At 49.1% G+C, this 14670-nt stretch overlaps 1 long non-coding RNA gene across 2 annotated transcripts; it reads right to left on the minus strand.

Annotated features, from left to right (window-relative positions):
- Positions 1–495: 495 nt before the first annotated feature.
- On the minus strand, positions 496–13982 carry LOC144694653 (uncharacterized). 2 transcript variants are annotated; one of them, XR_013579803.1, is made up of 3 exons: positions 13895–13982; positions 8250–8406; positions 496–1537 (listed from the first exon to the last, which is right to left on the minus strand). It is a non-coding gene; the product is annotated as an uncharacterized LOC144694653 (long non-coding RNA). The 2 variants fall into 2 exon arrangements; XR_013579802.1 differs by lacking the exon at positions 13895–13982 and adding an exon at positions 11255–11665.
- Positions 13983–14670: the final 688 nt, after the last annotated feature.

The raw sequence follows: 14670 nt of genomic DNA on the forward strand, positions 1-14670 counted from the left end.
AATATCCAAGTACCGTATAGTATAAAATCTAAGTACTGTAGTTTCTAATCTCCGAGTACCATAGAGTATCTAATATACGAGTACTGTATAATATTTAATGCCTGAATATCATATATCTGAATACTGTATAGTATCTAATATCTGAGTACCATATTGTATCTAATATTCAAGTACCATAGAGCATCTAATATCTGAGTACCATATAGTATCTAATATCCAAGTACTGTGCAGTATCTAATATCCAAGTACTGTATTGTATCTAAAACCTGAGTACTGTAGAGTTTCTAATATCTGAATACTGTACAGTATCTAATTTTTGAGTACCATACGGTATCTAATATTTGAGTACCATATTGTATCTAATATCCAAGTACCATATAGTATATAATATCCAAGTACTGTAGAGTATTCAATATCCAAGGACCGTGTGTTTTGTTATACAGGGTAACGCTTTGTTCGGATCTGACCAATATTAGTGCAATCAAAGGAGACAACTGATTATAAATGTTACTTTATTATATTTACACAACTACAAGCAATAATCTCACGTTCTTCTGCCGTCGAGGACCCCGCGGCGACGGCTGGTCAAGAGATATCCTCATGTTCCTTGGCACCGGTCGCGAACCCAATCCATAGGTGAAGTCTGAATTCGACTGGAAGGTCCCCACATTTATAATATGGTACAAACAAAGGACTTATCTTGTTTGCCACATTCTTTCCTGAGTTAGTCAGGGCCATCTGGTGTTTGCAAGCATTAGACAGATCATGCTATATTAACCCATGGGTATCATTCTGAGACCGTGGCAATCCGTAGATTCCCACATTCCACCCCTTGATACTCAGGGGTTATCAAGCAAACGAGTATGTGCACAAATTAATTGCTCAATAGCCATTACCTTATGGTACAGTTTATATAATATACATAGTAATATCAATAAAACCAAAAATGCAATACAGAGTATGATTAGTAAAATCACAATTGGATGCATAAGTAAGATGAGGATTGTAGAGGCTTTGGGAGACCATCGGCTGAAAATATCCCACCAATGATGGGTGGTTAAGGTATGTAATTCATCTGTCAAACACTGGGGTGTGATAAGGACATACCAATCTTTCAGGCCAATGCTCACAATCCTTCCGGCCAATGCTCACAATCCTTCCCAACCTGGGTCTTATTATATTCATCCAACCATGTTCCATAGAATACGGGGAGCCAAAACCTAGCTCTAAACAAATGTGGTAATGTAATAAATTTACACCATATATCTTTACAAGTTCCATTTAGAATTGAAAATGTTACATTGCATGCAGTATCATTACATTGCGTGCGTTTCAGGTCTGGATTTATAGTCAAATTAGTATTAGTCAAATTTAACAGCTTCATCCATGCATTATAATGTCCTGTATATAGAGTAAGCTTCAAGTCATTCCGTTGGGCTATCTCATACAATTCCATCAAATTGCAATGCGTTAGGGCAAAAATAAGGTCCCATGTCCATCCATCAGAGATTCACAGAAGTAACCACGTCATCTTCACCTGTAATGATAATATAATAGCTGCTCTTATTTACATTTTCACTCTCTTTTCCTCAGTTTATCAATTTTTATACAGGTTGGTATATCTTCATTCTCAAGTAACACCCAATATGTATTACCTTCCCCATGTGCCAATACTTCTCCTTGTACTGGTTTCTTATTAGGGTAATTCACCCATAATTTTCCACCTTTACATACATTTTGTTCAGTGGACTTTAGTTGTTGGGGAGGAACTCGGTTCCGCTATATCATCCATTCAACAGGAGTACCCTCAGGCCTAGGCCGATTGTTAAGATTGTATTCTGCTTGACCTAATACTTTCAACCATCCCCTCAGAGTATGGTTGGGGGTTAGCAATTTGATAAGTTGCTTCAATAGCCCATTCATTGTTCAATTAATCCTAAGGCTTGTGGATAATGTGGTATATGATACACCCACAAAATCCCATTGTCCATTGCCCATTTACTGACTTCTTGTCCGGCCAAGTGTGAGCCATTATCTAATTGTATCTCATTAGGGACACCGTATCTCTGCACAAGATACTCTAACCCTTTTATCGTTGCAGCTTGGTTTGCTTTCACAGTGGGATGGGTGACCATATAACCTGAGTACGTATCTACCACTGTAAGTACACACTGATATCGTTGCTGAAGGGGTAAGGGCCCTATATAATCAAGTTGCCAGATTTGCCCTGGTCCCACCCCCTTTTTATCTGTCCTAAGGGTTTCTTCTGTAGTAGGAATTGTTTCACATTCTGGCATGTTGGGCATTCAGCAACTGCCATTCGTGCAGTATCATCTGTAACTGGGATTCCTCTGTCAGATGCCCATTGTCGGGTTCCTACCACCCCTAGGTATCTGGATTTCCAATGAGCCCATTGTGCAAACTGCTTAACTCCCTCTTCTTCAACTTCAATAGCTCGAATTCTTGTCATCTCATCAACATTTGCATTGTTCGTGCTAGTGGGTGTGGTAATTTCCATGTGAGCATCCACATGATTTACATACAACTGTCTCTTATGAGCTTCTTCCCATATCTGAGCCCACGAGTCTTTTCCCCAAAGGGGTTTTCCATGTATCGCCCAATGATTATCCTTCCACTTTGGCATCCAGACTGCCATTCCATTGGCTACTGCCCATGAGTCAGTGTAACTATGTACTGCCAGTCCCTCCTTTATCCTCTTTTTCTCAGCAGCTGCAGCAGAAATTTTGTCCTGCATCTCAGTTATCAGTTCTTGCATTTGCAGCAAGGCTCGCTCTGCATTCAGAATGTCCTCCCGATGTGGCACTCCACCCTTGGAACCCTTGCTGTTGTTAAGATCATTAATAGATGCTGCACATTGGTCACAAGTATCCTGCAGCTGTCGGTACCACTGCATGGTGCTTGAATCTGCCTTTATCTGCAGCCCTTCTTTATGAGTGGTTTTCTCTTATGGAACAAGCTTTACTATTTCAGCTTTGACTCCCTGCTTTTTCTGAAGTGCTTTCTCCTCTTCCTCCTTTATCCTCTTTTTCTCATATGTTGCGCCAATGTAGCCAAAGCTTCCCTGACTATCTCTTCAGTTGGTCCTCGGATTAGAATATCATCAATATCGTGGGTGATGCTAATTCCCCAGGAGAGGTTACAACTTTCCAAATCACGTGCTATCAACCCATGACACACAGTTGAACTATGTAGATAACCCTGGGGCAGTCTCTGAAAAGTATATTGCCTATCATCCCATGTGAAGGCAAACTGATTCTGGGATTCTTCATCCAATCAAACGGAGAAGAATGCTTTGGTCAAGTCAATCACAGCATCACAGCATACCATTCATCCGTACCTTGCTTTGGCAGCTCTCCCTGATCGCCTTTATCGTGTGACTTATCTGGTTTCTCTAGGACAGTCACCGCTTCCCGCACCAGAGGCGCACTCAGCTCCCTTTTACCCCCACAGTTTCTTCCACAATGCATACATAGTCCCAGTCGGGATACCATCTATTTCTTCTTCAGGCACCCCCGACTTCAAGAGAGCTGTAAATATCTCTCGACTGGTAATCTTCTTCCTAACACCACCATTCCCATTTTTATCTCCCCTCGGTTTCCTTTCTCCACTACTTGTGACTGGCTCTTGCTCGCCCTTCTTCGACATCCCCTAACTGTCCTAACCACGTTACTACAGTTCCCACTGGAAGTCCTTGTGCTGGATCTAACACAACTAGCAAAGCGCCTTTTAAATGTGGAGGACCGTGTCACATTAATCGATTTTGCACACCAGCTGTAAATGGCTCATGGTCTGGTCCCTAAAAGTTTGCGGTATAAATCCCTATTTGGGTTGCCATCTCTCACAAATAGTTACCCAAATCTGTCACATTAGTGCAGGGTGCCTGCATTAGCCTGTGAAGCTGCCTGCACAGCTCCCGGACAAATTGCTTCACTCTCTCTCTCTCTCCCTCTGTCTGTCTCACTTCCTCATACCATTTTACACATGCAATAGCCACCATCTTATCTTGTTCAGGTTGTCTGGAGAGACTTACAGTCCAATAACATATTCTTGTAATAGTTTTAAAACAGAAATCAGGCATTGATATGTTTTGTTTCCCTATCTTCTCCTTCAAACAACATTTTATTGTCTCAAAAGTAACCCGCTATTTTTTTTAGAATTATCCCAGATTCATTAACTCAGCCAAAATTGAATTTCTGCTAAACTTTGCCAAGGTCTTGAGCTTAACTTCATATTTTGGGAACAGACTTACAAATACAAAAGCTTGCAGCATTTGAATTAGTGCCAATTGTCGTCAAAAACCCTTTAAAATGAAAATTCCCTTTTGAGAACTTTATCACAAACCAAACCTCAAAATTAATTAACGGGCTAGATTAAGGCCCTTAATTTGTCAATCGACGGCGATTTTTAGGCGCCCGTGCGATCTTCGGGTTGGTGCATGGGTGCAACGGGCAGGCTGGTAAGAGATTTTTCTATGAACCTCATGCACGGGTGGGATAAGAGGGCTCAGTGGGGTCGTCAATCTGGAGTATTTATTGGAGAAAGTATTTTAAACTTGCCTGTGTGATCTGTAGCAGCTCAGAACACATTCCAGCAGCTTTCAGTGTACTTTGAACCTTCAGGTCAGCACTCTGTAGTCAGTAATCTTTATTGGGCCTGCAGCTTTCCGGAGGCCTCCCCTTAGCCTGGGTATGGATTCTGACATGTCCACTGCAGGCAGCTCCTCTGAGGAGGAGGGAGGGCTAGAAGGAGGAAGAGGCCAGGAGTACACATTCAGCCTCCAGGGGAGCCATCTTTGGGAGTATAGGTGCAGGCACAAGGGGCACAGGGCCAAGAGGTAGTCCAAGGTGGATGGGGCTGCAGAAGACGCCACTATCCTGCTGCCAGGGTTTACAGGCGGCAAAGCAGCTACCTCAATATGACTGAGGTGCAGTGCCGAAGGAGGCTCCGACCTTCAAGGCAGACAGTCAACTATATCTGTCAGATGGTTGGCCCTGAGATGTCCCCTAACTGTGTGGGACACCCCATGCCAGTGGCTCTGAAGGTCACAGTTGCCCTCAACTTCTATGCCTCTGGCTCCTTCTAGTGTTCGGTGGGTGATCTTTGCTGTGTCTCCCAATCAGCTGTCCACACTTGCGTCAAGCAGGTTACAGATGCTCTGTTTAAGCATGCATTGACCTTCATCCGCTTCCACTGGGACCAGGCAAGCCAGGCACAGCAAGCCAGAGGCTTCGGGGCCATTGCTGACTTCCCCCGTGTCCAGGGTGCTATAGGCTGTACACATGTGGCCATCAAGGTGCCAGCAGGTGAGCCCGGTGCCTTTGTCAACAGGAAGGGCTTCCACTCCATGAACGTGTAGATAGTATGTGATCACAGGATGCTGATTCTACAAGTCTGTGCAAAGTACCCAGGCAGCCCCCATGACGCCTACATCCTCAGACACTCCCAGGTGCTGGGGTTCTTCAGTGCTCCAGCTCAGTTTGATGGATGGCTGCTGGGTGACAAGGGCTATCCCCTCAGAAGGTGGCTCATGATGCCTCTTCGCCATCCAAGAACAGAAGCTGAGGAGCGCTACAATAGGAGCCACGGGACCACAAGGGCCGTGGTGGAGAGAGCCATCGGTCTTCTCAAGGTGCGCTTCCGATACCTGGACCACTCAGGGGGCGCACTCCAGTACCCTCCAGATCGGGTCTCAGTGATAGTGGTTGCATGCTGCGCTCTACACAATCTTGCGCTGGAAAGGGGGAATGCAGTGGACGATGAAGACGTAGACGCAGTGTCTGCGGTTGCACACGATAAGTCCAGCACTGATTCCAAGGATGAGCAAGCACAGGGGAATGCCAAGGGGGTAGGCGCTGACCCGGGACTACACCAAGGAGGCAGGGACACCCAGGAGACTTTAATCCAACGAACTTTCAGCTAGTTCCACACATATGGATCAGCAGGACCAGCCTTGCCTGGCGCTTCCATACACGGCACCTAAGTGCAAAATCTGCCAGGTCATCAGCAGGAACTAAGGGCTTTGGACATAAATTTGAATGTCCAAACAAACACTCATGACATTTCTCTTAAACATACACATACAGAACAAAGGAGCCACCCTCAGCCATGGTAACACATCTGATTTTCATTTTAAACATCAGATGTTCTCACAATTCCAAAACAATACTTTAAGCAAGCAAAAAAAAATTATAATTCCCTACTCTCAGGCCAACACAAAAGCACCAGTGAGAAACCCATGGTGTGCCTAAGATGCCTTATGCTTTCATTTACGAGTGCTACCTATTGGTGCTGCCCCATCACTCAGAGTGGCTTCTGAGACAGCCTGCTGACTCTGCTGTCCTGTTGGCATCGATGACCTTGGTGGCCGTCCTCTGACCCATGGAGCCTTTGCTGGGCCTGGCTGGGAGGGATCTGCCAGTTCCACAACTGGCATCTCCCCAGTCATCGCAGCCTCACCCGTTGAAGCAGTCATTGGGAGAGGGACGGAGCAGCTGGTGCCCTCATCCGGAACGCTGTGAGAGGAGCCCGCCGAGACGACAGGCAGCTGCTCCGCCGAAGTGAGGTCGCCTCGGACCTCCTTGCTCACCGTGGATGGATGAGCAGTGAGCTGGGAAACTTGAAGCCCACACCATCTCCCACATTGGCACTGACCAGGTGTGGCCACTGGTGCTGTGAGGGCTTGCAGGTCTCAGTGTAACCCCAGGAGAACCTGCTTGTTCTCCTGGAGGCGCATCTCCACGAGAGTCGCTATTCTCTCCATGGAGGAAGCATGACACTCTGCCATGAGGCTCATTGCATCAGTGATGCTCCGTGTGGACTCCTCCACCACGGACACCAAGCGAAGCACAGCCTCATGTATCACTCCCGGGTGCTCCCGCACACCCAGCCACATTTCCTGTAGCTGCTGCGTTGTGGACAACTCCAGAGGCACATCATCAGGCACCGACTCAGCATGTGCCCGATCCCCTGCTTTCCTCCAACTGCTGGCACCATGGGCACTCCCTGTCTTTGCCAGCTCCTCCAGTGACTGTGAAGTGCCCTCTCCTCTGTGCTGCGGGACACTAGCCGACGTTCCAATGCCCACCGAGGTGCTAGTGTCTGTGCTGGTGCCTGCCTCGCAGAAATGGTGTGACGCAGGTGACACTTGAGGACCCTCAGGTGTGAGAGGGGGCATCTGCAGTTCCTCCTGGCGGCCAGGCTCTGATGATGTTGAAATGAACAACAAGGACAGTGGATCAGTTAGCGTGCACACAGTGACACACTTCATCCCTTTCCCCCTGGCTCATTATGCGCTCAACCTTCCAGAACCAATGGACACAAACATTGTTGGGGTGGCAAACAGTGAGGAGGATAGCCTTACGTTACAGGCAGAGATAGATAGACTGGTCAGATGGGCTGATGAATGCCAAATGGAATGTGTGAGGTGATGCACTTGGGCAGGACAAACAAGGCACGGGAATACACGATGAATGGTAAGACCGTGGGAAGTAACGAGGATCAGAGGGACCTTGGTGTGCATGTCACCTTAAGAAGGCAAATTCCATACTTGCCTTTATTAGCCGAGGCATAGAATATAGGAGCAGGGAGGTAATGTTCCGAGAGCAGAAAACGCTGCCTGGGCCACAGCTATAGTTCTGTGTGCAGTTGTGATATGCAGTTTACAAGAGGGATGTGATTAGAGTGGAGAGAGTGCAGAGGTCGTTAACCAGGATGCTGGCTGGGCTGGAGAGTTTGACTTATGAGGAGAGATAGCATAGACTGGGGTTATTTCCCCTGGAGCAGAGTGAGGTGTATAAAGTTATGAGGGGCACAGATAGGGTCGACAGAAAGGAACTTTTCCCCTTGGCAGAGGGATCAGTAACCAGGTGACATTGATTTAAGGTAAGGGGCATGGGTGATGTGATGAGCAACTTTTGAACACAGAGTGTGTTGGGAATGTGGGACGCACTGGCTGAAAGGGTGGTGGACGCAGAAACCCTCCTAACATGTAACAAGTATTTAAATGTGCAGTTGCGATGTCGTGGCATACAAGGCCATGGGCATAGTGCTGGGAAATGGGATTAGAAGAGTTAGGAACGTGTTTGACATGTGGGTCCTTGAAGAGCCAAAGGACCTTTTTCTATGATCCACACCTCTGACTCTATCACTCTGCGACTGAGCAATATTGCAACAATAACAAATTAAACAATCATCAGCGCATTGCGGATCTCACTGTTGGCCTCAATTACCTGGCCATTCCACCCCAGCCTCACCGACACCAGTTGAACTGGGCGCATGGTGCCTCTCAAGCTCCAGGGCCTCCTGCTCGAAGCAGCTTAACATGAGGAGGTGAGCCTGGCCTCCTCCAGTCCTCGCACGCTCTGAGGCATTATGAGTATTCTTCTCCTGAGAAAGAGAGAAGACCATTTATTGCGGCAATTTGCACATGGACTCTGTATGCACACGCCGCACCCCAACCACAATGGCCCATATCAGGCCTCCAGTGCCTCCTCTCCCCACTACTGCTGATCAGTCACACAAAGATAGTACCTCCCAACCTCCCCCAATGGCCCCCTTGGACACATTCTGGGTCCATCACTTTAGGAAACACCTGGTCTTTGCTCCCATAGCAAGGAGGCGCAACTATGTACAGTGTAGAGGGCAGCAGATGGCTCTTGGCCACGACACCTTGAGGCGCCCCTTCCACCATCTCATCACCGTGAATAGGACATGTGTTGGAGTTCTGAGTATGGGCCTAGCTGCTTCTCCTGCAGTTTGCTTCCAGACTAGTCATGTGCGACTAAGAGCAACACATGGTGCGGGGGAGAACTCATCTCCTCATGAACCACTCAGGCTGATCTAAGCATGGGCGTAGGAAAAATGCCCAACATGATTCAATGCAGTCACGACAGTAAGACTTGGGTTGGTGGGGGGGGGGGTGTTGCTAAGGCTAAGGCTACCTGCTGGATTAAATGCCCAATGCCAACATGGTACTCACCATTCCAGAGCGCAGCGAATTGTTGAAACGCTTACGACACTGGATCCATGTGCGCTGCACCATGTCACGGGAGCTCACCACCTCCACCACCTCCTCCCAGGCATGTTTCGTCACGTGGGGTGGCCTCCTCCTTCCATCCTTGGGGACCACCACCTCCCACCGTGCTGCCAGCTCTTTGAGGAGGGCAGCAAGGCAGTCATCAGAAAAGCGAGGGGAGCATTGGCCTACCCTGCAGCCTGCCCTGCTCCAGTGGCAGACCCTGCAGCCTGGCCTGCTCCTCTGCCCTTCCCTCCAGCGTGCCCTGCTCAGCTGACCCCCTGCGGTGCACCCTCGAATTGGCCATTGTCAGCAGCCTACAAAAGGCTGCCAGGCCTTCCTTTAAACAGACTGCCGGGTCGCCATGGGACCCGGTGGTCTGTGCACGCCCGCCGCTGCCCACACACTCCCGCTATTCACGGGAGTCGGAAATACACTTAATCAGCCCACCCACACAAAATGGCGGCATGGACCCAATCATGGGCGCCGATCAGGTCCGCGCCTGCCTTGCCCGCACCCGCTCTGCCCCCCTCAAAACGGAAAATTCTGTCCGGAGTAGGGGAGTGGGGAAGGATGTGGGAAAAAGGAAGGGGAGGAGTGTATGATGAAGCTAGATTGGAAGGGAGGGGGTGAGGAAAGGGGGTTACGAAGTGTGGATAGGGGCGAAGGTAAGGAGTGGCTAGGGAGGGCAGAAAGGGTGGCAGCAGGAGGGGGAAGATGTTGGAGGGGAGGGGGAGGAGGGTGGGGGTAGGAAACTAGGGGGCAGGGGAAGGGATGAGGAGTAGGGAGAGGTGGAGATGGGGTAGGAGGAAGAGAGGGTGTTAGGGAGGATGTTAGGAAGGGGTTAAGTGAAAGGGAGGGGTCAGAGTGGAGGTGTAGGAAGGCATGAGGGAGGGGATAGGAGTGAGGATGGGGGTTAGAGGTGGGGGTAGGGTGTGGGTCAGGGAGGGGGCAGGAGGTGGGAGGAGGGGATTGAGGGTTGGGAGGGTAGGGTGGTAGGGAAAGGAATGGGGAAGATGTTATGGGAGAGGGCTGGGGGAGGAGGAAGGGATTGGGGAGAAGTGGAAGGGTTTTGTTAGTGGGCTATAGGTGGGGGTACAGGTGAGAAGTGGGAGGAGGGGATGGGTTGAAGGGAGAGGGTGGCAGTGTAAGGGTATGGGTAGGGGGAATGGATGGGGGTAGGATGGGTTAGGTCACTAAAGGAGTGGGGGAGGTGTGGAGGGGGAGGAAGTGATAATAGGGAGCTGTTGGATGGGGTTGGGGGGGAAGGGAGAAAGCGGTGGAGGTGAGGGGGGCAGCGATCTGGTGGGACAAGAGAGAATTCGAGGGGGAAGTGTGGTAGTGAGTGGGTTGCATTTGGAGGGCGATGAGATGGTAGGTAGCAGAGTGAGGGAGCAGGGTAGTGCAGAAGGGAGTAAGGGTTGGTGAGGGGGAAGGACGTATGGGGAGAATGGAGTGGGCTAGGGGAGGGGTTAGGGGATGGGGAGAGCCACTCCCCTGAGCAACCTAGGATGTGAGACATCCGCACCAGGCGACTTATCCACTCTAAGCATAGGCAGCCATTCCAGCACATCCTGTCAATCAATATTCATCCCATCCATTACCTCTATTATCTCCCCATCTACCAATATTTTAACAGCATTCTCACCCTTAGTAATTACCGATACAAAGTACTTGTTCCGAATTCCAGCCTTACCCTTATCCCCTAAGCATATATCACCCTCTTAGCCCCTAATAGGACCCACCCCACCTCACTACCCGCTTACTATTTACATGTCAGTAGAAGATTTTTGGATTCCCTTTTATGTTAACTGTCATTGTATTCTCATTTTCTTTCTTTGTCAGTCTTATTTTCCTCTTCACTCCCAATCTCAACTTAGTTGCATTTGAACTGTATTACACTTGAAGAATTCACCTGACATGACCATATGCCCAACAATAACATATTAATAGAACAATATAATATAGGAGAAGGGGAAGGGAGGGAGGGTGGGAGAGTGGGAAGGGAAGAGGAGGAGATAAGTCTGGGAGGGGGTGGGGGGAGGGAGGGAGAGGGTGGTGAAGAGGTAAAGGGGAGTGGGAGGGTGGAGAAAAGGGGTAAGGAGTTAACAGGGAGGGGTAAGGGATGGGAGAGGAAAGGGGAGGGGAAGGGGATAGGGAGGGAGGTGAAGTAGAAGGGGTAAGGGATGGGAAAGGGGTGAGAGGCATTGGAGCTGGGACAGGGGTTATCCTGTAGGGCACTGAGTTCAAAGGGAGAATTACTCCAAGCTCTCATCCTCATCCCATGATCCTCACCCTCTTCCCAGTTTTATGTTGTCCTATTCCTGATGTTAAAACTTGAGGACATTCACTATCTTTCCCATTTCATAAACAAACATAAAAATGTGGGATTTTAAGCACCTTTTCTTGCTCAGGTTTCATATTTTATCTTTTTTCTATTCATTCACAGGATGTGGGCTTCGCTGGCTTGGCCAGCATTTATAGCCCATCCATAATTGCCCTTGAGAAGGTGGTGGTGAGCTGTCTTCTTGAACCGTTGTAGTCCCTATGGTGTAGGTACAACCACAGTGCTGTTAGGGAGGGAGTTCCAGGATTTTGACCCAGTGACAGTGAAAGAATGGTGATAAATTCAGGATGGTGAGTGACTTGGAGGGGGACTTCCAGGTGGTGATGTTCCCATGTGTCTGCTGCCCTTGTCCTTCTAGATGGTAGTGGCCATGGGTTTGGAAGGTGCTGTCAAATGGGCCTTGGTGAGTTCCTGCAGTGCATCTTGTAGATGGTACACACTGCTACCTCTGTGCATGGTGGTGGAGGGAGTGAATGTTTGTGGATGGGGTGCCAATCAAGCGGACTGCTTTGTCCTGGATGGTGTCAAGCTTCTTGAGTGTTATTGGAGCTGCACTCATCCAGGCAAGTGGAGAGTATTCCAACACACTCCTGACTTGTGCCTTTGCGATGGTGGACAGGCTTTGGGGAGTCAGGAGGTGAATTACTCTCCGCAGAATTCCTACAGATTATGAACTTGAGAAATATTTTCCCGTAAAGTGCTGTTTGATGGAACTATTAATAAATTGTATTGCCCTCCTTGCTGTTAAATATTTTCATTCAAGATGTCATATCATCTACTTGTAAACAAGGAGTCTCGAGTGAATGTAACTGAGTGATCTGACAGCTCTTTGCAATATCTGATCAACAGTGATGTCTCAGGGCTGCTTTCCCATATTATCTGAGGGGGGTTTTCATCAAGTGTCACTTTGGAATGTCCATCTGGGCATTGTGTTCTGTCCCAGGGTCAGTCCAAGCTCAAATCTCATGCAAAAGATGCTTGAGTCACATCCTGGAAGGAGTAGCTGAGGTGGTTTCCTGTTGCCTTACTTATGGTTGTTGTTTTCAGTGTATCTTCTTCTCAGTGTTCTGTAATCAAGGTTAAGGTGGATTACCAGCTCTTTCTGATAGGTTGCATCAGCACCCATCGGATGCAAGTTCTTCCACCGGACATGAATCCAGTGTTCAGAGCCAGAGCTCTGCTCCATTCACTGGAGCTGTCAGGAGTGGAGACCAAAAAAAACCCTCCAACTCCGAGGTGGGAATATTGTAACTGAGCCAGTGGCCACTCCAGCTGGATGAGGGCCACATTGGATGAGGGCTACACTGGATGATTGTGCATAGCCTCCATGGGGGCTGTCTGGAGAAGGGTGTGACCTCTTCACCATCTCACTCAGAGGCAACAATGGTTGCACTAAGGCAAAGACTGACTCTAGAAAATAATGGTTAAAATAAATTTACCCAGGAGTAAATCATAAGAGTTATTAAATCATCTTACTATAGAATCATCTCAGTTCACAATGGCCCATAACTTCCAAGCTCCAGGGTGTCGTACCTGGTGATTAACCCAAAGATGTGCTGGCCCCCCGGAAGTTCCCAGGTAAGAATTGCATGGCAATTGCCCGGGAGTTTCAAATCTTCGTTGGGCCCTGCACTGGGAACCATCTGAAAGTATGAAATTAATCGCAAACTTCAGATGGTTCCGACTGTCTAATGGTAATATTTACCCAGAAAAAGTTAGAAGAATTAAAACCATTCCTAGCTTCCGGGTAACTAAAGCACACCTCCGCCTCCCACTCCGAACACCCCCACCCACCCAAACCCCCTGGGAATGCCACGACTACCCCCCTCCAATCCCCTTGGGACCCACTGACTGCCCTCCCCTCCCCCAACAACCCCCCAATTACCTCCACCTGGCTACCCTCCCTGACTACACCCCTCTCCCCAACTACCCCAACCCCCGACTACCATCTCTCTATTATCCACCCAAGTCACCCCTTCCGACTACAGCCCCCACACTCCAACTATCCCCTGACTACTCCTCCTGGCTAACCACACTCCCCCCAACTATCCCCACAACAATCCCTCCCGACTGTACCCCTCCCAACTATCCCCCGACTCCCATACTCCTGACTACCCCCTCTCCAACTACACCCCTGACTACCTTCCACCCCTGACTACACCTCCTTCCCAACTAGCCACCCTCCCCCACAACTACCTTCCATCCGCCCAACTACACCAACCCCCGACCACCCCTCCCTTTCCCAACTACCATCCGCACCACCCAACTGACCGCCCAACCCCCCCCCCTTACTGACCACCCTCCCGACTATCTGACCCCCCCACCACTGACCAGCCTGCATCCACCTGATCCCCCCTCCCCCCACCCCCACCCCCAACCCTACTGATCACCCGACCTTCTTGACCACCCGACTCCCCGCATTGGCCTCCCACTGACCACCTAACTCCCAAACTGCCTATCTGACCCCCCACTCCACCTCACTTGCCCCCGTTCCGGTGACCAATCCCACTTACCTTACAAACTTATTTTCTCCCTTACTTCTCAAAGTGGCTGGACCTTTAAACTTACCACTTTACAGCTGCTAGTGCCATAAAAAAGGGGTGTGGCTTCCTGACCTCTGACACACCTGCCTTCGACAGAAGGCCTCGGCAAGCCACTGCACTAGACTGTTCTCACCCAGCCTCAGTCGGAAGGTTGGGCAAGAAAGGAGCGGCTTCATTTTCAGGTAAGTAACTGGGGGCGCAGTGGCAATCCCACTCTGCCAGTCCGTGGAAGACTCGGGCCAATTAGTTTCCACAAGACAAGGGGCAGAATTTTTCAGTTGGCAGGCGGGCTCGAGGAGAGTGGGTGGGGGTTGTCGCAGAGCTGATCGCCGCCCGCGATCAGCTCTGCGCCGCAATTTATGCGGGCTGGCCAATTAAGGCCCACCCAGCGTAAGACGCGAGCAGTAGCACTCAGCAGCACCTGTGCAGGAGAGGGCAGGAGAGAGAGTCAGGGCCTGCGCTCTTTCACAGGGCTGCCTCAGGGAAATAGAAGGGCTTCTGAAAATATTAAATAACAGGTTAAAAAATGTATTTAACAATGTCCCCTTATGTGACTGTGTCTCATGAGATGGGACATGTTTTTATATGTTTGGAAAATGTTTTATCTATTTAGTAAAAGCTTGAGGAAGCCTCATCCTGCTCGTTGATGAGGTTTCCTAAAAAACATGAAGGCCGCTTGGCCTTTTTGCCTGCTCGCCAACCTTAAGGTTGGACGGGCAGTGTTTACAATAACCTTATTTAATCCT

Source organism: Cetorhinus maximus, chromosome 20 (genome assembly GCF_964194155.1).
Source record: "Cetorhinus maximus chromosome 20, sCetMax3.hap1.1, whole genome shotgun sequence".
Lineage (NCBI taxonomy): Eukaryota > Metazoa > Chordata > Chondrichthyes > Lamniformes > Cetorhinidae > Cetorhinus > Cetorhinus maximus.